Source organism: Hippoglossus hippoglossus, chromosome 13 (genome assembly GCF_009819705.1).
Source record: "Hippoglossus hippoglossus isolate fHipHip1 chromosome 13, fHipHip1.pri, whole genome shotgun sequence".
NCBI lineage: Eukaryota > Metazoa > Chordata > Actinopteri > Pleuronectiformes > Pleuronectidae > Hippoglossus > Hippoglossus hippoglossus.
This window is the reverse complement of record NC_047163.1, coordinates 22,065,150-22,089,888: the sequence shown is the minus strand read 5'-3', so window position 1 is coordinate 22,089,888 and position 24,739 is coordinate 22,065,150. Positions and strand designations below refer to the sequence as shown.

The following is a 24,739-nucleotide window of genomic DNA, read 5'->3' as shown; positions in this document are numbered from 1 at the left end:
CCAAATTATGGGTTTATCCATCAAATGATGATGTGACAGTTTAAAAACCTCATGTTATGTAACCGTGTGTTAATGCAACTTCTTGCTTGTGTGTAATTCAGAAAACCCACTAAACTTGTGCAGTGCTCTTTTTTGGTGCATACTCTACATGTTCAGTCAGCGGGATTTTTTATTGCCAGTTGATTAAATTGCTCTTAGGGAAGCACTAATAAAGAATTCATCTGGTCCAGCCCATAACCCTTCTCCAAGCGTGGCAACTTTCCAAATGGATGAGTATAGATGCTTTTGTTACTTCACCATTCCCAATCAGCAAAATTAACAGCCACTGCTGCCAACCATGGTGTCATACTGTTCCTGTTTAGGATACTGAGGAAAGGGAAGTAAAGACATGAATACAAAAACAGCTAAAAGAACAGATGTTTTTCTAAAGTGTAATAACTATTTTTTACTTTTACATTCAGCATGGTTGGCTTTTAGCGTTTATTTTTTTCCAGCAATACTTTCATTGAAAATATGAAAATATTGTGCCTCTTAATTACATATAATTATATTTTGAAAATGTGTGATTTCCAATAAGATAACAGGTAACAGGCCTTTTCACATCTGACAGTCTGAAGCAAGGTCCAAACCAAGGCTTATCTCTTTGTTACATTGTTTACATTTGATCCGGTTAGTTTTGGTTACACATGTAATTTAGGGAACACACTAAAGACTTTTGTATGAAATATGTATGTCCTGTCGTCATCACCTACTTTGTGCTGCGTCTGCCTAAACTGGACATTGATTGATGTGTAGACTGCGTGCACACTGCAAAGAAACTGCGCTATGGTTAAGTTTGATACGGACCGAGACCACCTCTTTTTGTCGGGCAAAATGTTGGTCCGTTCGGCCTAAACTGAAAAGTCCAAAGGTCCGGTCCAAACAATGTATGAAATCACCATTGTCTAAATTGTAGTATTTTAGGAATCTGACAGTTGTCCTGTATACATGGAGGGTTAGTGTATGTTCTCATCCTGACCTGGCAATCAGTTTTATTAATCATGTTTCTTTCGTCTGAGCTTCTGTAGCCAGCAGTAGACAGGGAGCTAGTCTGCAATGACGTCAGCAGCTCCTTTACTGAACTTGTTAGAGCTCATTCAGAACTTGCAGTTACAAGGAAACTCAGTCCAGCTCACAGGTAACGCATGACTTATGCTAATGGGGAGGACTTGGCTGATGCGAGGTGACACATAGGATGTACCCGACAAGGTCAGGATGTTTCCCATATTGTCAGCAACTCTCTGCTTCCATTTTCATACTGAAACAAATGTGTCCAGCCTGGTGACAGCAGATGAGGATCTGCTGAGACCTGGCCCAGAAAGAGTTTTTCTCCAGTGTCGCGAGTCAAACCAAATGTTGTGGGTGGGGGACTGGATGGCCACTGACACACACACACAATGAGTGGTTGCAGAAAGGGCAAAGTGATACTGCCTGATACGAATGCAGCAAAGGAAATGCGTGAAGGAACTCGTGGGGCTTTGCTCTGACCCTGCTTGTGAAATGGAAGATTGTAAATTCATGATTAGACACTGTGTGATATGGCGTCTGAGTGGTTTAAATTATTGAACCGTGTCAGTTTGTGCTCTGCAGCTGATTCCGATGCACTTACTTCTGTGTCGCAACATCCTAGTTGGATGCTGTGACAGTGGATCCAGAGAGTCTAAGGGTTCTAATGAGGACTCAGTCAAAGCTGTGACTGGCAAATGAGGCAGATCCAAGCCTTGGTCGAGGAATTGATCTTCTCTTTTATCTCTGTGAGATCTCATGCAGCAGCTCCCTTTCAAAATCCACGAACACAGCTAAGATCAAAGCCATGGAGCAGTTTAAATCTGGGTGGAAACAGGCCTCCCCCATCCTCGTCTATTTTGGAAAGCAAAACTACTAACTGGTTGTTGACAGCAGAGAGAGAAAGAACACTGTTGGCTTGCCCATATTCTCATTAAAATGTTTTGCTTGAGTGAAAATATGAGACAAAGCAGTTTTTTTTCACCAAAGTTGTCGCACAGTTCTACCACAGCACATTTGGGCTAGCACATGTGTTTATTAGAGGAGGTCTGTGCTACTGAGATCACTGGTGCTCATTTACAGTTTTTTTCGATTGCATAAACAATAAAATCAAAAGTATTACACAATTATCAAAACCTTACACTCAAGGAGCAAAACATCGACCCAGATCTGCACCACTATAAGCACAATGTCAGCTTCACACTTTTTGCAAAACAATACACGCAGTGATTTGCAAATCACTAAACACACTTGTATACATTAGACACTGAAGTATATCAAGATGTCACTTCCTTGCAATTCCAAAGCACTGACTGTCAAATGACCCCCCCTATGAGCCAATTGGTTTAACACAGCCATCAGGTGCGCAAACACATGACTGCTTAATTGTAGACACACCAATCAGGTTTAAGCACTATACAAATGCAGCAGGTGAGTTCACCTGTCTTCAACCAAACTGGAAGGAGTCAGAAGAAGAAGAAGAGTGAGGGTGAGAGGGGGAATCCACGGAGGAGGAGAATGCTGCGGCTGCGGCATGAGTATGTGGAGGTATGTATTGTTCACTTTAGCACTGATGTTGCATACTGCACATGTAACCTTTTTACATGTAAATGTACTGTATACCAGATCTATGCTGAACTACACAATCTTGTCTTTCACTGTATTTCAGAGAGTTTTACAGATGGATGCTGAGGAAATCCCGCATGAATTCATATGCATAGATGAGGCAGGGTTCAACCTGACAAAAGCAAGAAGGAGAGGCAGAAATATCATTGGCCACGGGGCTATAATCAATGTCCCAGGGCAACGTGGGGGTAACATCACCCTTTGCGCTGCCATTACACAGAATGGGGTCCTCCTCCGTCACGCCAATATGGGCCCTTACAACACACCTCACATTCTCACATTTTTGGACCGATTGCACAACATCGTCACAGCAGTAAACCACATGCACCAGATGCAATACATTGTCATCTGGGACAATGTGTCATTCCACCGCTCTGCTCTGGTCCAGAACTGGTTTCAACACCATCCACAGTTTACAGTACTATACCTTCCACCATACTCTCCGTTTCTAAACCCAATCAAAGAGTTTTTCTCGGCATGGCGGTGGAGGGTTTACGATCTCCGGCCCCAGCCTCAGGTACCCCTCATTCAGGCCATGGAGGAGGCCTGTGACCAAATCGATGCCGCAGCTGTGCAAGGATGGATTCGACATTCAAGACGGTTCTTCCCACGTTGTCTTGCCAATGAGGTTATCGCCTGTGATGTATATGAAATTCTCTGGCCAGATCCAGCTAGGCGAAGAGATAATGTCTAGTATTTTTTACTGTCATTGTAACCTGTCCTGGATACAGAATTGTCTGTTTGTCTGATATTGGCTGAGCTTACAGTTTTATGCACACTACTGTAGTAGCATGAAAACTGGGACATGTTTTGTTGTGATTCTCCATGTTGACATGTTGACTGATTTGGGTATATGGAGAGAAATAAACTATAATTTCATCAGTCTGCAGCATTGTATATCTGCACTTTCTCTGGGTACTTACAGTACTCTAATCACTGAGAAGTAGAATTGCTAAAAGTGTTTTAGGTTAGCAACAGCAGTGTGTAACTGGTTCAAACAGAATTAAGTCATATGAAACGTGTGTGTTTCATATGGTAACAAAATATGGTTTTGATAAATTAGTGTATAGTTTTTACAAGAGTGTTTCATTTTGCAAATGATCTGAGGTGATCTGTTAATTGGGTGTATGGTTGTGCTAATTGTGTGGAGTGTTTTGAAAAACCGGGCCCTGTTTTCAAAATCGTGCTTAAGCAATCGAGAAAAACTGTAAACATTGGTGGTTTTCAGTTATGGCAAATAGTCCATTATTTTAATTGTAAAATAGTGCTTTACAATTTGCCTCTCATTCACTCATTTACTGGTCTAAGCCTGTGATTCTTTCATTTCTTGTGTTAACCAGATGGTTGTGGAGAAAAAAAATTATATGATGATAAAATTATTAAAATAATTAAAATAATGTTTATAAGACGCAACTTGAAAAGATTGAGAATGACAGATCTATGCATTTGGTTCTTGTTCTCAGTATCTTGTCCATGAGCTCTTCGACATGTGAACAGATGGGGCTGGACGACCCAGGGTTCGTGGACAAGCTGCGCTTCCTGAGCCAAGGTTTCTTTAGTTTTAGGTGTTTAAGCTTTGATTTTAGATTAAAGGCTGTTTCTCAAATGTATTTTCCATAGAGCTAGCCTTTTTTTTAGCTCACTGGGATAATTAGGTTAACAACAGACATGAGTTCTCTAGGTACTCCAGCTACAGTCTGAAGACATACAAGTTGCTCCCTACCTCATGCCCAATGTCAGCTGGGATTGGCTCCACCCACCCACCCACCAGCTCATCCCCCGTGGATAAGCAGTATATATATATGATTTTAGTAAATCTTCAGAATTGTAATATTGTAATATATTGGAAGGTAGAAGTTAGTTGGTTTAAACCTTATCGGATCATATTCAGTGTGAAAGTGTGATTAGATTAGATACACACCCATCTCTGAACTGTTACTATTCTTGTTCTATGCCAAGACACTTATATCAGCAGACTATGAGTTATATTGCTGATGGTTTTGATTTGTTAACCAAGATGGTAATAAATTTCAGAATGGATTTTTCTCAGTTCAATCGATTCAGTTCCTGATCAGTTGATTAAATCAGATAAATTGTCCTTGGGTAAAATGTATTACATTCAACAGGAGAGCAACTCTGTTATGTCCTCGAACATAAAATTTAATGAAGTGCACATTATCAGATCCTCTTTAAAACATTTCCGGGTTATAAACATTTACTCTCGCTCTCTCTTTATTTTTTCTTTATTTTCTTTATTTATTTTTCTTAAATTGCAAAATTACTAAAGCATGACACAGCAATATATTTAAGCAGATGAAAAAATCTCAACCACTTAAAATGGCTTCTTAACTATTCATGTTTTAAAAAGTAAATGCTGTCTCAAACAGCTCCACGTGGAGTCAGTAGCAGATGCTTCAGCTAAGTACAGACATCAACTTTAATGATCACTTTGAGCACAGACAGAGCAGAAAGTGAAAGTTTACTCACTAATTCATCTGTGCTGTTCAACTACACTTCGTGTTGACGAGACATGGGCCTGATGTCTGCAAACAGCTGGTAACTAGAGTCAGCTCCTCAGCAGGTAAACACTGAATAAAGAAGAATCCACACACTGATAATATCTCTCAGAGCTCAGATCAGTGTGCAGAGTGCTTTTAATTTTTTTAATTTGTCCATCTGATAGAGTCTGGAATTGAGACACCCAAAGTCCACTAACCACCATCAAGACAGTCTTGTAAATTGGTAAATCAGATTTTCATTCACATTATAATGACAAACAAAAAATGTTACACATCATACAGCCTTAACTGACAATTTACACTCAGCACTGCAGACTGAGAAAAGTAGAAAATGCAAAAATCTGTCTTGTGTATTTCAAGAATTGATATGGTTTCATTAAAATACTGTAATTATCGCAATCAATCTGAGAGCCAATTATTTTTATAAGGCCAATATGTTAGCATGTTCAATAACAAACAATGTGAGCCAAGAAAAGTTGAAATTAAATGGTGGAAAGATCAGTAGACAAAAGGTTTACATTTGTGTAAGACTCTTCTGTCAAACCGGACTTTTAATGTTTCCTGTAAAGAAGTTTGAAACAAAAAACCTCACTTGATCCATGCTTTTCTCTCTTTATACCTTGTTTGAGTGTTCGGAAAGGTTTGTTATGTGTGAATTGTCGAAACTCAAACCAAACCCATGCTATGTAAATCAATATATAATATTAACAAAGTATATTTGAAAATATGAGAATGCTGTATAAATCTTAGATTTTGCAGCTCCATTCATATATCTATGTAGAAATTGATCTTTGTTTATAGTTAAGAAGAAAGTGTTTAAGTGTGAAATAGTGTTCCTGAATTGTAGCTGAGGCACAGTAATGAGTGATGAGTCTCTACAGACCCAAAGCATAAGCAAAGTATGACCAGCAGGGGGTATGTCTTTTGGGGTTAGGGTTAGTAAGGTAGGTTGTAAGTTTTATTCCAAGTGTGCTGAAGAGATTTTGTATTGTTTCATGACATCCTTCATGCTTGACGCTTCAGTGCCATAACTTGAGACTTACTCCAATCCCTCGTCATGCCAAAGTAGTGTTTACAACGGTTCAATTTCCATAATATATACTATGTCCTCACCTGTTGTGTGACCATCTGCCTGCCCTTTGAGCTTTGTGAAGATTTTCCACACCTTTTCTTTCCTCAAGACCTAAACAGAACATCACCCAGCTCCATATATAATGCAAATTCCACAGACTTCCTTAAACATGAGTCCGAGAGCAAACGTCAGACTCTTCACAGCATAATGGTCAAAATAAACACAGAAGAACCTAGAAATATTAACACATTTATGTCCATCAGACGGCTTGTAGATTCACAGCCATGAATCCAATTTGGTCTGTGGAGTTTTAATTAAAATGTAAAATAAAATTATTTCTGTAAAATAAGTTTTTTAAGATCGTCTGTTTGGTCCCTAAATTATCAATTTTTCCAGCATTAAGCGACAGCGAAGTAATCACCGTGGAGTCAGTTAAGCTCATCTGCAAGGTAATTAGATTCAGTTAATCCAAACAACAAAAGCTGTAATCTTGCTGAAATTCACTGCATTCTGTTGGTGTTGAACTGGCAGACCTGTTAACAATCTGCGGCCAGAGAGATTATAAAGCTGAGCTGTTCATTGGATCACAAGGCACAAGTTTACCCACATTAATGTTGTGCCATATGTCATGGTGTGAACTGGATAAATGCCTCAAAGTCACATGGCTATGCTCAAATGTGTTGGTTTTGTGTATCCAGGCAGAGCGGCATCAGGAGAATCCTGCAGTCCAACTAATGCAGCAAGGGCCAGATGGTCAAATGCTGCATGTGTTTTTTGTAATGTGAGCTGAAGAGGCAATTTCCAAAAAAAGGATACCCCTAATTTTGAATATTTGATGAAGGTTCATTTCACCCATTGAACCTAAAATAAATCATTAAGTTTTACACCTTAAGATGAACTGTTTGGATAATTGTTCAGTAATCTTATTTAATCAGTTAATTTATTTAAAGATGATCATGGTTGTAATCAATGTGGGTCTGCTGTGCTACAGATTTCCATATTAAAGGTTTGTTTAAAGGTTAATGGTATTAATCAGACTATATAAAGATGGATGACTTGACTCCTCTCCCAAAGTGAAGCCAGTGTGTCTCAATCGCCACCTGGTGGCTGGATGCAGTGTGATTATAAACCCTGCCTCCAGGGTCATGGATCATGGACATGGAATAATCTACAAGTCTTAATAAATGTAAAATCTTTTTCTAATCTTTCAAGTAATTTTCGTTTTAATTAGTTATTTGATGCTATATAAATAGGGTGAAACATCAGGATTGACAGCTGAGACTGACTGGTGATTGGCCAAGAGTGTGTATCGGCAAGACCTCAATGCTGCGTCTCCACATGGCGATCACTACTGTGCAGACTCTTCCTCCAAATGATGTCACAACTTTTCAGAACTGCTTGGCTGAACAATTTCATTACTTGTAATACGGTCTACACCAAAGCCCTTAATGACAAATGGTAAACGAATAAATCAAAGTGAATAAGCAAATAGACAATGAAAGGATGAAGACTTTCATATTTGTTGTGTTTTCAGATGTTATTATGGTATAGTTGTGTATCACATGTATTACGGCAGTTCAGTTCTGAATAAAGCATTTTGTCTGTTATTACTGTGTGTACACATCTCCTAGCCCCATAAACTTCACCTCAAGTGACTCGGCTTTGTTTCTCCAAGGGTATCAGCACAGAGCCTGGTGCACCCGAGGGCTCCAGCTAATGAGCCAGCACAGGGAAATTGATTTAGTCTCCACCAAGCCAAAGATAACGCAGGGTGAGTCCCTGGGGTCATGGCTCAGTAAAGCCCTCCAAAGTCATTTCCTTTCCACTGACTAAGGAGCCGGATTAATTATAGATCAATAAAACCCAGGATCAGGTCTGACTATTGAGTATATTGAATATATGCATCCTGCACTGTTAGCATGCACCTTAATGGTTGTAATGATGCACCAGCTCTCTAAAGTAATTCAGGCGGCTGTAATTTAATTTATCTTGTATGACAAACTTTAAAAAAGCGTTTCAACATGCAAAGCTCTTTTTCCTGAGGTGCTGCTGTGTAGGCATGTGGTAAAGTGCCTTGCTGCTGATCTTCATTAAACACCTTCAAATAAAGTCAAATCTTTATTGTCCCTTGGTTACCCCATCAGTAGTAAAGGTAAAATAATTCAGTGCACAAAATCATAAACAAATGAAAATAACACATAGTGATAGTCTTAAAGGTCTTTCCAGGCCACTGGACTCCACCATGTGTTTTTTGGGCCCTGACCAGAGCTAGACTGATATAGATTTTCGGGGATCAGAGGCAGAGCTGTTATATAAATATATATATATACCCATATAAAAAAAAGCTGATTCAAATTTCTTGGCATATTCATATAAATAGGGAAATTATGCTTATAAATAAAAAGGAAACTTTAGATGTAAACATAAATGCAGATCCTTTCTACCTTGTCAACTCTGCAAAATAAAAGTTTTTATATTGACAAACATCAGCCAAGCGATAAATCGTTCTGGCTCTCGTCCTGACTATTAAAACAATGTAGTAGACTCACAAATAGAGTAGATGTATAGATGTAAGGCAGAGGGCCAGATCAGTGTATCCACTCAGAGCTCAATCTATCCTGCCTATTGATGTCGGTAACAACCACCTGCTGTGCAGCATATTGAAGATCACCTATAATAACATTACAGCACAGTTGCTGATCATTCTTACAGCTGCTCATCAAAGTTGAATTTTATATGTGAGGGTTTAAAAAAGAAATTAGAATCGCCACTCTAAAAGTAGTCATATTCTATTGTCACAGTTATTTTACTTTGCACATCTTCACTGTGGTGTCGGCTACTGTCCACATGGTGGCACAATAGCTTCACCCATCCTGAGCATTAATGAAAAGACAGTCAGAAAGTTCCAATCAAAGGGTTTGGCTTATTAAGTAACAAAGCTTGGTCATGTTACGCTTCAGGTTCTCCTCAAAACATGATAAAAATAAAAATAGCTATGTCAGGTCAAGGCTCTGCTAAGACATCTCCGACAAATGGAGTTTGATTTCTGACATCTCTGATTCTACTGGAGCACACCCATAGTGATACACACACTCACACAGTACAGACTTTTTCATAGACTCGCTCTGAAGGTAAACTACAGTGTAGGTCTGAAAGTTGCCTTTTAACAGCAGTCAGGGGAGACATGTCAGGGAGTGTAAGAGGCGAGATGCACTCTGTGTGCCTCTTGGTTGTTTTGGATTATTAATGGGAATCAAGAAAGAACTTCATCTGTGCTGTGGCGGCTATGCAACGAGCTCACAGCAGTTAATACCTTTGCACCAAATGAGCCTACAGTTTTAGCACAGACAAAAGAGAATATCACTCAAATGCACATTCAAGACGTACTCACATTGCATTTACATTTCTCTGAATCAACAAAGATATAAATGTGCCCCAATAGCATATAAGATTGATGAGATATTATAATGCCCCCTTGTTCTTCTTGCAGCTGTGGCTTTTGACTATTATACCACAAAAGTAAAACTCTTTTTTGGCAACTAATCCTGCAAATGGTGAGAAATAAAATCATACTGCTGGGTATTAAAATTTTAAAGCCAGGTCTGTTATATGCCAACTAAACAATGCCTTTGTTCTATAGCTGTGAATATGCACTGCTTTGTTTTTAGAGGAAGATGAGACAAATCAAACCAACAATCCCTCTATTCAAACACTGCACATTTCACACAGACAACATATAAAACACACACATAAAATAAGACACAAGAGTATATAAAATGTGATGAACTTGCTTTCGAAATGTCAAAAGCATTTTGTGTCATGTTGAGTTAGATGCATACATGTAGTAGATATCACTCTCAGTTTCACTCTCCAGCAGCAAGTTTAATCTGGAGAGATTTACAGAGGAACAAATTAGAATCAGATTACATTTATTGTAAACAAGAAGAAAAAACTTTGGTGCATAGACCCCAGCAGGAAGTAGAACGCAAGAAGTCCTATGAATGAGGTGCTTTGTGCATGAATGAGCCTAGACCCTTGTGGTGGTGATGAGGAATGGAGCATAAAGTGTGGACGTCTCTCTCTATGATCCATAGTGGAGGTGGTGCATTTGAGGTGGGTCACTCATTGATCGCAGTACTGAACTGCAAGCTGGATCCCAGGAGAGAGAGAGAAACATTTTTAATTTGACAGCTTACAGGTGATTGGCTCAAAGCGCATGTCAAAGCGACCTCTAAATGTCACTATAAACACATGATATCTCATTGACTTCACCAAGGAGGTTTTGTTTTTTTAGTTCGGCTGTTAGTTAGCAGGAGTTTGCAAAAACTATTGGACGGATTAACATGAAACTTGGTGCCAGAATGTGATATTGGTCGGTATGCACTCTCATATCACCCTTATAACGCCCTTATAGCACCCTTATAACGCCCTTATAACGCCCTTATAGCACCCTTATAGTTTAATATGTTGTTTACTCAGGGGGAGCAAACCATTAGCATGTTCTCCAAACTGTTCCTTTAAGGCCTTGTATTTAACCATGTAATAAGCATCTGTCCAAGGGTTAATTTATTCCATGGATGGATAGATGGACAGGCAGACAGACAGACAGACAGACAGACAGACATAACAAGAACCATGATGGCTTTCAATAAAGAATTTCATTTACCGTACAGCTGAGTTAAGCATATTAACCATACAGCCGGCTTCCTACTGAAGCTCCGGGGCACCTATTATTTAGCTCATGTACTTAAGCCTGGTAATGGCTCCTCTGTAATCAAACCCTATTCATCCACCCCAAGATGAATCAGCCTGTTCTGTCCCTGATTATACCTGTGTTAACACCAAATACCACTTTGTGTCATATAATACAGTGCAGCACCTCCACACAGCTGTGCCATTAATATCAAGCATATAATTCTAACAGTGCACAGTGTATAATTTGTCAAATGTATAATTTATAATATATAAAAATAAAAAATAAATTGTCTCTATCAGACAGAGTAGAAGAGAGGGAGTATTTAAGTGTCACAATGTCATCCCGTTACAAGGGTTTTATCTTCCTTCCATCTCTTCTGTAATTATACTCTATAAAACTATCTCTCTTTCATTGCTGTGGAGAGGTTATGTAATTCTGTTCCATCAGTGACGATAAATATTGGCTTATTCATTTAAAGCAACAAAAGAAATTGAAGTGGGGATTGCTTTGAAAAAGCTTTGACAGAAATATCCGCCAAGTGTTTGAAAAAAGCCACAGACATCAAGAAAGTAATAAACTAATCTGAATCTGCAACTGGAGTAGTGCTTTTACTGAGTGACTGTGGTCGGTAGTCTTTTTTGTTCAGGTAATAAAAGTAACTGCATGAAATGACCCAGAAGTATTTTAGTGGCAGCCATGATAAGAGCCGTTTGAATTCTAAATGCTTAGGACACTTTACGAAAATACGGAAATAATTTCATCCCACAGTTCCTTGTGGAAGCAACATTTATAGATCTCGTATTGATGTTTTGTTTTAGGTCAATGAAGAGTGCAGGTTAGGAAAGGACATAGAAGCTAATTTTTCCACTATTTGATAGCAGCCATGGATTCAGCTGAGAGACCACTCTCAAATAAAGCTTACCATTCAAAGAGAGTTACTCTGAGTGTTTTTACTGGGACCCCTGAAAAGTAACTGCCATCTCCCCCAGCCGAGCATGTTTGACATTTAAATGGAGTTTCACTAAGGAATTGTGTGGGACAGGTTAAGTACCAGAAAAGTGAGCGAAATAATATTCTATTAATATTTATGGGGCTTAGAAAAAAATGTAGTGGGATTGTATTTGTATTTGTATTTCCTATAAAAGCAGAGAGGATTGACCATCCTTTATTGTCTTGTCACCTATGTAATGCCAATTATTCTCGAAGTTTGTCTGTATGTGGCTTGCATATCTCGAGAACTGTTAATTTTACCCCCTGGGATATTTATTGCTAAAGGTCCAAGATAGTGCAGCGTTGTAATTGGTGCTATTTGGACACGTGATTCATTCTATAATAATTAATTTTGAATAAACAGCCCTCTCTAGTAGCGGCGGCTGGGACTCATCAATATAGGTGATGTTGTCAATCATGAACAACCGCGTTCACGACAATGACAACTCATTTTGCAGTTGGACTTTCTTCTTCAGATAGTTGCTAACTGTCTGTTTGCTCTTTGGTACAGGGAAGGTAGTCTACAGTTAATTTATCACATCTGTTGTTGTTGAGTGTGTTGGAGAGTGGTAGGGCAAAAACAGAGTAAATGTGTGGGCCTGTATAGCTCAAACGCAAAACTAAAAAAGGACTAAAACATTAATAAAGTTTTGGGTTATAATTCTGTGTGTGGGTTCGTATGTGCGGACCATAGACTGTATATACAAGAGGTGGGGACCCCTACATGTTCTAAGCGATGAGCCAAAACTTTTTGGACCACTCAGATTAAGCACATGATATTGATTACCTCTGAACAACGACCTTTGACAAGGTCTCGGAAAGTTTTGACTGCAAGTTCTCGTAGTCAGTGTGTGGGATGTAGGAGAAATGGACAGGTCTATTCTCCTGAGAATACCTAATCATTATGGCAGACAACAGGATCAGAGCATCTTTAAAACAGTAGAGACCTGAGGTGGTCAGAGGAAGGACACTGGTCCACAGGGACAAACCATAAAGTGCAACATCATCAATGTGCAAGGTCAAACTTTACACCATCTGGTCTGACACAGACGGGTACTGTGGAACAAGTGGCACAACATTTTAATGATGTTTAACGGAGGATTGTGTCACACCACACAATGCACCACTTCTGCATATGGACTGGTCAGATTGTCCATGCAGGCCGTGATGTTGTGGCTCATCAGTGTAAAATATTCATTAATTAAATATCCACCCTTTATTATAACCAGCAGGACGTCACCGCTGAGGAGCAAATCACCAATCAACAGACAGTATGATATCTGCCTTCATCTCTTTTTGTGTGCCATCACGTGAAAATCAGTATTCCAGATGAAATGGCTTCTGATTTGATTCAATCATGCTGATAGCCGTTTTATGACTTTTACCCGTAAAAAGAGCTTCTTAACATTGGAGCTTGTGTAGCTGAACTGAAAAATTGAGAGTTTAACACTCTGTAAAAAGCATATTTTAAAAAATCATGTCAGACACCAAAATGAGTCGAACAAGGAAAGAACAAATGGCAAAGAGGAGCAGGGATCAGTCATTTGAACGGGCTGAAGACAGGACATTTAATTGGAAAAATATGCCAGCGGAGCCAACACTTCAACATGTACCTTTAATTGAAGAGTCACTACTCTACAAAAATATATATGTAATGGTGCCCTTGTACATTAGATCTTAGACACATCTGGATTGAAATAATCTGTTTTTACAACTATAATTAATTAACTATATTGTAATAACTAAATTTAATACATTTTAAGCCCTTGGGAATCCCACAGAGGAAGAGACGAGCCATCGGCTGACAGTACACCCACAGTCCCAGCTGGATGGGACTCACTCCCATAAAGTACCAATTACTGATCACTATCTGACCAGATGTTTTGCCTCAAAATATACCAGCAAGTGCTTGATCTTCTGAAAATGACCAATATGATTTTTATTGTATAACTATACTAAATATGAGGATATTTACAATTTACTGCAAATACTGATTATAGAAGATGCATATATGTAACATGCTGGAAATAGAAGTAGAGTTTGGTGTATATGTTACATTGGCAGCTGTTCTGCTTCAGGAAGCGGAGGATCATTGGTAATATCCGCCGTTCAATTGTGTTTTAGTTCAGGTCAGAGCTCCAGTCAAGATCAATAGGCTTTGTTTTGGGTTTTTTTACAAAAAAAACACTTAATCTGTGGAGCCCAACAGAATGAATCAACATCTGTGGCTCCAGAGGGCGCTGGTGCTTAGTAAAAGCTACACTGTAAAGAATTGACTGTAGAATTAACAGTAAATACCTGGCAAAAAAGTTGCCAATAAAGTACTGTAAAATTACTGTAAAAAGAATTACAGTATATTACAGTATACGTTTTACAGTTTTTTGTTGTATATAAATTACAGCAATTTCAGTTTTTTTTTTACAGAAAACCGCAATTACTTGTAATCTAGTTTACAACATTACCTTGTATTCTATTCAGATTACAGAAGTTACCTGGCAACTAAAGTTGCCAATAAATAGCTGTTAATACTTCACAATACAATATGATGTTGTACAATTGTTTTAGTTATTTTTTATTTTTTTACATTAGCAGTTTTGCAAATTATGCATACTGTAAGGTATTTTGAATGAGACCAGGCATACTGTTTATCCAAAATTCATCTACATTGCACTAAAGTCTTTTCACCTGTTAAATAAAAACGGAGCCAGAGCTGCAACAAAATAAAACTTTTATTGACACTCAATACAGTTTCACATCGTTTTAAGAACATGGTGTCCTTTTTTTCAGAAAAGCTCTTAAATGTAAATTATACATCTTTGGACACCGGCCACCCAGTGGAATTCACATTGACCAGAGTTTCAACATAGTCAAACATTATTAAAACTGACAACATACTCGGCTTAAAGGCCCAATCTGAAACCAAGACCTGAGGTAGAAATGTATTAAGAAGAAGGTCACATCATTTTTGGTATAATTTTACTTTTAGCTAACTAGCTAAAAAAGATGACCTTTTTTCAGTGTGTTTGGAAATCTTAATATATCAGCAAAATATGTAAATACTAATAAAATGTTAAGAGAAGAACAATGTCCAGTCACATAGTGAGGAGGAGAACAGTCCTCATTCTTTATGTTTGACTTACACTCAAAACCATTCAAAGTCCATTAATCTCTTGAGGAGAGAAGAGACGTGAGGACTGACAGAGTTGTTCTTGTTTTCACGCACCTTCCCACTTCTTTGGCCGACCAGCTTTGCCGTCTTGGTGCCTTTGGTTGGATTGATTCCAACGAAACATCTGAAATCACACGAAAAGAAACTTCATGAAAAATCTGCGCCGGCAGCTCCTTTAAAAGAGGGAGCCGAATCCATCAGGTTGTTCAAGACAAGATAATCATTTGCCCATTTAATATGAAAAGCAAAACTTCACAAGATTGCATGAGCTGACCAGCAGTGATATAGTTGCATCAACATAACCTCAGGCAGCAGGTCCTCTGGTTGGAGATTTCCTGATTTCCTGAAAAGTTATACCTGCTAAAACAAAACAAAAAAACGGTATTGCAGTGTATCAGCCGATTTGGCTCACAGATGATCAGTGATCTGCGGGAAAAAACAGCAGGTCATCCCTACTACAAAAAATGAAAACCAAAACCTTCAGTAAAATAATTTGTTGTGCATTCATTAGCCTACATAAATTAGCAAATTAACATGCATAGTGGATCACAATATACAGCTTTTAATTTTATGAAATGAGCTTTTCTGTTTTAAGTGCTTTATAAACATTAATCTAAGGGAAATCTATAATGGGAAATTGCAGTCACTGATTGTTCAATTTAGGCCCAATCCCATTTCACCCAGCTAGCGCGCTAGCATGCTAGCTTTAGCGCGCTAGCGTTAGCATGCTAGTTTTAGCACGATGTTACTGAGCTTAACTGCTCCTCTAATAACAAACCATCCTGGTAGGGTTGCATACTAGCTTTTCAATTTCAAATGTCATTGATTCACTTTAAGTCATTCACTTTAGTAAGTTGTCACTTTAGTAACTGCAAACAATAGCATTGGTTCAATTAAGATCTCAACAATGTTATTACAATGACATCCCAACAAAGTTGAAGCCCATATTAATTTTGTAGGGAATTAACATTCAACTTACGTATTATGTAGTGGCTGGACACGGCTGTTGCTCCTCTGCTCCTCTGCTCCTCTGCTCCTCTGCTCTCATGTCAAGGTCGTCTTTCAAACCGCCTCGTGCAACGCAATCGATATCAACAGTATTTAACTGTAACATGCACCATCTACAGTCAGAATACAACTTGCCTGTAATTTTACAATGTGTTACTGTGGAAAAATGCTGTTAGCTACTGTAATTATATTTGTCCCATGATGCATTGCGATATACAGGTAAACATCGTAAAACGACAGAACAAGAAGTTACTGTAAAATTTTACTGTAGAAACTACAGAAATTTGTTACAGTGTACATAGTGTTGCTTTAAGGAGCACAAGGGGTGCTGTAAAAGTATGTTATGTGGAGCAGGTTATCGTTGGAATCTGGACAGTCAGGATGACATGATAGACATTTCATTAGAGGTTACCAGCTGTAATGCGCATATGTGCAAGTCGAGGCAGAGGATACCAATCAAAACAAAAAGGGCTTTACTGAAATTTGGAAATTCATTAAATCAGTTTAAGCCTTGTGGATACGCATGATGGGATAAAGAAATAGACTTTCAAACATGCCTCATTCATCTCAACTGTCTTTTGTTAACACTAATTATTTTGGTGACTTTTTAATATATTAGCATGGCCGATGATAGGAGATAGATGGTACTAAGGAACTAAATTTTTGAAGCACTGTACTCTTTGAATCATGCAGATGGGTTAGAAGGGCCTGGGTCAAACTGACATTTGTTTCATGGTCAGGTTGGCATGATACCGTGATGTCTTTTCTTTCTAAATTGAAGTAAGGGCCTAGACAGAGGCTACTTGAGGGTGTCCTGCTGAAAAAAATATACTTAAGGACGAAACAGAGGGCAGGGTCATATTCTAGGTACATAGTTGATACCAACAGATGATACTTTAACTTGAGATTTACCTGTCAGCCTGACCTCTCGACCAGCTCACTGTCAAGCTGGGATCTATATCCTGTGCTTCGCTAACATTGGATCAATTCATTTTAATGAAGCCTACAATATATAGTAAGACACAGGGCTACAGCATGAAACACATTTTCATCAAGTCTGAGTTAACAGGGCACAGCGTCTTAGTAGCTCAGTGTGTGAAAATCTGCCCTCAGCTCTCTTTAATAACGTGAACACCTGTCATCAAGCATCATTTCTTTTAACACTAAGAACATCACCATAGCAACTAAGTTAGTATTGCCATAAGGGGTTGGTTCAATTGTTGCAAATTCCGTGGCCAGTCTGATATTTAAGAGCTGGGTTTGGAGAGCCTATCTGAAAAATCACTACATCACTTTTATTGCAAATGTGTCAAAGAAACCTGACAAAATATTAAAGGAATAGTTCATCCAAAAATGAAAATTGACTCATTATTTACCCAACACTATGCTGCTGGAGGGGTGGGTGACGTGTTTGAGTTCACAAAACACTTCTGGAGTCTCAGGGGTAAACTTTGTTAGAGCAGAATCCAATACAATTGAAGTCAATGGTGACACCACACGAGCAGTATGGAGGCATGTTATGGTTTTTCTGTTGTTTTATTACGTCTGAAGATAGGTCACTAATCAGCTACACTGTTTACCCCTGAAACTTCAAGTGTTTTGTGGACTCAAACACTTCATCCACACCCCCATCGGCATAGGGGTGAGTAAATAATCATTGAATTTTCATTTCTGGGTGAACTATTCCTTTAAAGCTTCAGTATTTAGACTTAAGTGGCAGTTGGTTTCAGAGTGAAACCTACTCGTTCGTACAGGACTGATGTTTACTTTGTGTTTGTTTGCTTCCTAGAGTTTATGAGACACATATGTTTAAACCTGCTTCACAACACGAGACATAACGCCGACATCCGACATCATCGATTAGTAAATACATGTGATTATCAGTTTGTGTGTGGAGGGACAGAGACGAGCGGGGACACACACACACACTCACACACAGACAGAAGTTTCCTCCCGCAGATTACGACGTAACACAGTGTTTTAACTTCTTTGTTGCAGAAGATGTGATGCCCTGTTTATCCAGGAAAATAAATAGGAATTCAGCAGGTTTTTATAAAGATCAGTTGAGTGTGAGTGATGAGAAAAGAGCAGAGGAGCAGAGTGACTTGTGACCAGCGGAGGCTCTCTTCTCCACAATAAACAAACTCCTTAAACCCAGGGACAACACCTCCAAATCCTTTACAGTGAACAATTGCAACTCCTTCCTTTCATTTTTCCAAATAAAAATGTACACCATTTACAGCAACCTTAAAGGGGACATAGCATGCCCATTTTACCACAAGTTGATATGGTTCCTTGGGGTCTTAATGAAATGTCTGTAACATACTTTGGTCAAAATACCACAAGGATCATTTAAAACAGCACCCTTTTTCCCCTGTATAAAACAGCCCTCCACAGAGTGACCTGTTTTGAGTGCCTGTTCCTTTAAATGCTAATGAGCCAGCTCCCCCTCCCCCTCTCCCCCCATGATTTTAAACGATATAAATTACATATTTTATATGATATAAATTATCAAATATGCATCCCATACTTTGTATTCCCCTTCTGTTGTCCTGGAGTTTTAATTTTCCCCATCACATAATTAAATGTCCCCCTCTGCCCATCCACTACAAGCACACAAGCAGACAGACAGAGAGAGAAAGAGGTGGGGGGTGGGCCAAGGCCATGTAGGGAGACTTCCAGTGCCTTGTTACGACACAAAACCCAGGAAGCTCATTCCAGTCACTCAAGCATGACGTTTCTGACTTAGAGGAACCATAAACGCGCGAGTGTTTTTTTCCCAGAGTTTTTGGGTTGGTAGACATGCCAGATACCCACATTAACGTGTAGAAGCACTAACAAAGTGGAATTTGCATGCTATGTCCCCTTTAAGACCTCCCTCTCCACTGCTCCACCTGCACCCCTGTCCTCCACCCCTCAGCCCCTTTCTCAGTTCTCTCCTGTGTCCCCCATGGAGCTGTCCAACTTCATGGTAGGAATGAGAAGCTCCACCTGCATCCTGGACCCAATCCCATCCAATCTTGTCAAAGACTGTCTCCCAGCCATCTCCCCACTCATCACAGAAATCATGAATTCTTCATTCAGCTCCAGTTCTGTCCCTGATCCATTAAAACTGGTTGCTGTCACCCACATCCTAAAAAAACCTGGACTTGACCCTGACACCATGAGCAACTTCCGGCCCATCTCCAATCTTCCCTTTCTGTCCAAAATACTGGAACGTGTTGTCGCCTCACAACTCAAAGCTCACCTCATCTCCAATGATGGTTTCCGATCACAACACAGCACAGAAACAGTCCTCCTTAAGGTCACAAACGACCTCCTCCTCAGACTCTGGTCACCTCAACATCCTCATTCTCCTCGACCTCACTGCAGCTTTCGATACCATCAACCACAAAATTATTCTTTCCCTCCTCAAATCCTCCCTCATCACCGGTACTGCTCTCTCCTGGATTAATTCATATCTCACAAACCAACATCAGTTCATCAGCATTAACAACTGCACCTCCTCCACCGCTCCTCTGTTCCAAGGCGTCCCACAGGGTTCAGTGCTTGGTTCCTCTCCTGTTCATCCTTTACTTACTCCCTCTAGGTAACATACTACGTCAACATGGTCTCCTCTTTCATTGCTACGCTGATGACGTCCAGCTCCACATCTCCACTAAATCCATCACAACTGCTACTCACTCCACCCTGACAAACTGCCTCACTGACATAAAATCCTGGATGCAAAACAACTTCCTCAAATTAAACTGTGACAAATCGGACATAATCATCATCGGTCACAAATACCTCACTAAAAACAGTCACAACTTCTGCCTCACCATCGACAACTCCACTCTCTGTCCCTCCCCACACATCCGCAACCTCGGAGTCTTGTTTGACAGCAACCTCTGTTTTGAACATCACGTTAACCAAATCATCAGAACTGCCTTTTTCCACCTTAAAAACATAGCCTGTCTCCGCCCTGCACTCTCCTCCTCTGGGTGACATGGCAGCTCCCTAAAAGTGAAGCCAAAACTTCTCGATCGCCCCCTGGTGGGTGGCTGCAGTATAGGTCATAACTCTGCCTTCTCCATGTTAATTAATAGGATATGGGCCAAATTAAAAGTACAAGTACACATCTTCTTCTCATAAATTTTTATTTAAATTGCATTATTTATTTAATGATATAAAACAAGGTACGTCATAATTGAAAGCAGAAACTTACTCGCAATTGGCAGAGTGTGGTTGATACTGTGGTTCCATCCCTGGATCACAACTGCGCAGAATTTTGCCCAGATGGTGTCATCGACACCAGATGGCAGTGTTCGTATACAGGATATTTTGGCTTCATTTCTGGATAGTGGGAGGAATTGGAAACTCGCAGTCTTCGGCTCGGTGAAAGAGGGTCCGCTCTCAATGTCGATATAAAAGTCTCACTCTAAGGTAAGGAAAATACAATAATTCTAGTTACAGGTGATTTCAGATAAATAATATTATGTTCCATTTCTGCTGATATATCCCTTTAATTCAGACTCGACCTTGGTGGTAATTACATGGCAGTTCACTGACAAAAAGTGCTTGCAAGAGCATTAAAGTCAATTACATAATTCACAACTCAATTTCAATCAATGAGACATCGATTGATTTTTTGTTATTTTGAAAGAAACAACACAGATAAGTCTTCTACTTACTTGTCTTTCCCTGTAGAGTTTCACTTCACAATCACACGATGAGGAAATAATTTGATTTGATTTTTTTTCAAATGTAATAAAATGTGATGTGAGTGTGTGTTTTGGTCTGTATTAGTCTCTATAGCTACTTCTTGTCAATAAAACTGCAGGCAGGTAATTTCCATCTCGGTGTAGAGTCTCTAAACCTTGATCTTATCTACAGATTAGAGCTCCCTCACTTCACTTTTAATCACAATGAATTCTCTGTGCTTTTAAATTCTTGGAAGAATTTTAAAGCTTGTTTGATTATAACTTCTTTAGACTGGTTTTACATACATTTCAAAATATCAATACCTTTAACTAATCTTAAATACTTGAAAGTTTAATCAACATAGCCTGTAATTTATTATTTAAATGTCTGACTTTCTTTTCATAATTATCACTGTGTCCTGTAAGGTCAACTGGATAAGGGAAGATATTTGTGTGTTTATGTTCAGATTGTGTATGCAAGCATATGTAGGGGGTTATGTGTGTACATGTGTTTCTTTGTAGATTACTGTGCCCTTCACACATAGAACGTTCCCGTCATTACGCTCATGACATCAAACAGGTAGTGAAATATTAATATCTGTAGGTCATTAGTAATACACAGTTTTACACATCTGACTTGACTTTTCTTCACCAACAAAAACTCTGTGAAGAAGCATCAGTAAAAAGGTCATAATTACACCTTTGACACATCCTAAGACCTATTTCAAATCTGGCCACTTATGTGCTGATGAGTGTTTAGGTGGCACAGTGGGTCAGTCATTCTTGGTTTGAGGTTTTCTAAAGGTACTGGCTAAATGCAGTTGCCATAACTGTCAGGGTTTGGTATTTGTCAATGTTTAGTTTCCACCTCTTTTTGAAGAAGTGTTTTCAGTTTAATTATTACTACCGCCTCTTGTCTCATGTTTATCCCTGTTTATGTTTGTTTGTGAGTTGTGTCTGTGTTTCATGTTTTCACACTCCATGTTCTGTTTCCTGCTTTATTTTGTAGTCTCTGTTCCTTGTGTGTTTTCTTTCTTCACTTCCTGTCTGTGATTGTCTGCACCAGTCCTCATGTGTTACACCTGTGCCCAATTGCCCCTGCCTTCCCTGTGTGTGTATTTAAGCCTCTGTGCTTCCCTTTGTCCTTGTCGGATCGTTGTCGTATGTTTGGTGTGATCTCTTGTCTAACCGTCGATATGTCCCGTCCTGGTATCCTGTCCTGATCTCCTGTGTTTTTCGTATCCAGTGTCTCCTGAGCCTCTGCACCTCTGCATCCCCTGTGTAAGCTTCCTGTGTTTTCTCCCTTTGTGCTCTTAGTTGTTTTGTCTGTCAAAGACTCGTTTTTCATTAAAATTACACTTTTTGTTAATACTCTGCGTCTGGGTCCTACTCCCTCACCGCACCCTGACAATAACAATGTGCACCTGTATTTGGACTAACAATCCATCAATAATAAATAAAACATCTTTAAATAGCAGTATTTGGCCATTTACGGGATGATCTACTCCAACAGGAACACATGCTATAATGTTCAATACACATTGTTTTTCTCATGTTGTAATTGTATAATTGCTACTGCAGCTCTTTTCAAGCCCTGTGTAGAATGTTCCATTTTAACTTTTGACCCGCCTCCAAAAACACTGCCTGCTCCAATTGGTCAGTCGGTCTACTCTTTTGTGATTTGTCAACCGCTTAGTGTGCATCGTAAATGGTGTGTCCTTTACAGAGAGGCTTCCTGATCAGCTGTAAACACCTCTGTAACCAAGGTAACAACATCGTTGGTACTGCCATACCAATTAAAAACAAACTAGCCAATATAGTTGGGAATGTTACATGTTACTTTATAAGATGTTTAATCTTTTACGTGCACAAACTAGAATAGAGCACATACCTTTATCACATACTAAGGCCCAACAATCGCCTTAAATTCAATCAAGCTTTATAGCTAAGACCACATTATGTTACATCAGTTACACATTGGTGGTAGTTCCAGATTTCTTGCCCTATGTTACCATACAGCAGCTCAAAAAAGCCAACTCCCCTATGAAACCCCATTTAAATCTGCTAGACCCAGGTCCTTATTTGGATTTGCAATCAGTAAAAATGTCAAATCAAAACCCATCTCACAATGGGTTGAGGAAGAAAAAAAAAATCCTGGGATCTCGCAATTGGTCGAGATCCACGTCAAAATATAATGGGTTGTCTCTACACCCACAGCTCATCCTTCCACCAAGTTCTGCAGAAATCCATTCTGAATATTTTACGTTCAGAGGTGAACAAATAAGCTCCTTGGTGGAGGTAAGCAGGTTTATGGAACAGGGAAAGGTACAATCCTGTAAAGCATGATATGGACTTGACTATAAATTAATTGCTTACCAAGCCTACTGTTGCAGCTACCTGACATGTCGGCTGCTGGTTTCCCCAGCACCTGCTAATGGCTCAGGTCACTCCAGCACTATTTATATCTCACCACACATCTCCGTCCTTCCTTCCCTCCTGCTGTTATCCCCTTGATGCGTGGAGATTTTCACCGTGGAGGGGAGGGTGGGTGGGTGGGTGTAGTTTTTAGGGGAGATTCTCATAATAGTGCCCCGCAGCCTTTTCTTCTGTTGTGCGTTACGGCTGAAGGCTCAAAATAGAACATCTCTCGAGAGCCTCCAATCGGGGCGGAGGTAGCTGTATGCAGACAGGCACACACACACAAACACACACATACATACATTGTAGCCCATTTTCCCCCCATGATCACATGGGGCAATAGGATTTGCAAGTGAGATTTGTACTGTACAATGACTCACCCTCAAAGATGTATTTTATTCATTTTTTCAATTTTAACATTGCAGCCAAGGCTTCCTCCATCCTTTCTGAATCCCTCCACACCCGTTTCCCCTGCTTTTTGTCACGCATGAAGCAAAGGTTGAACCTAATATCCAGTTTAATGGCAGCGGAAATAAGAACCAAATGTTTGTCATAGACCAACGAGCTTCCATTTTCTATTTGCTGACCCTGAGGCTGTGGTATGTTTGAGAACAGTAGCAATATAACACAGAAGTCACCAAATATGTGGAGAAATACTCTTTGAGGAGGGAAGAAGCTGTCGGAGTTTGTGTGTGTGTTCCTCTGTGTGATTTGCATATGTTTGTGTGTACAGTGTGTGTGTGTGTCTCTGTGGCTGTCTGAGCCACAGTGGGAAGGAATGCATGCCAGAGTGAGAGAGCGAGCAAGTGTACCCGTGGAGCAGGATCAGGAAGGCGAGCGAAGGAGAGCAGAGGAGACAGAAGAAGAGAGAGAGAAGGAGGAGTGGGGGCTTTGTGCAGTGGCAGATAGTGTGGGAGCATGTCGCTATTCCCCAGGAAAAGGGAGGTGCGTCTATCCATCGTCTCACGGGGGATTTAAACTGGCTTCAGATTGGCTCCAGTCTCAAGAAGGATTCCCCCGCTCGTGGAGTACGACTCCCTCCTCTAATGTAGCACTGGACTTTGTTGTGAGGCATAAGAGAGAGAGACAGTGAGGCGCACCGGGAGAAGGGACACTTGCTTGTATACTTCCTTTTGTAGCCCGCCTGCTTGACAGATGGCTCTGGCAGAATGATCTTTAACTCTCCCAGCGACCCGTCCTCGCTCCAGTCACTGAGGTAACGTATGTCAGCTCCTCTCTGCTTTTAGCCCCAAAACAAGAAAAAAGCTGTGTGCCGGTATGTGCTTTTCTGCTGTGCTGTGTGCCTTGAATGGATGTGCAAAACGAATATGACAGCTCGGTGTGCATGCAAGTATGTCTGAAATGTTTGTTCACTGGAAGTGCCGAGAGGGAAGAGAGGACAGGAAGTACGAGAGCTCAGTCACCCCCCCCCCATCAGCACCTTGTCAGAGTGGACTCGCTGTGTTTTGGATTAGTTGGTGGAAAGCGTTTATCAAGGCGTCTTTTTTTTATCAG

General features: G+C 39.8%; 1 protein-coding gene across 1 annotated transcript in view; it reads left to right on the top strand.

Moving 5' to 3' along the window:
• The first annotated feature begins 24,099 nt into the window (after positions 1–24,099).
• The window catches only part of gramd1bb (GRAM domain containing 1Bb), a 119,725-nt gene continuing 119,085 nt past the window's right edge, over positions 24,100–24,739 (top strand). The window contains exon 1 of the mRNA XM_034605465.1: positions 24,100–24,440. The gene's annotated coding sequence lies outside the window, so the exon portion shown is untranslated. The remainder of the gene's footprint in view (positions 24,441–24,739) is intronic.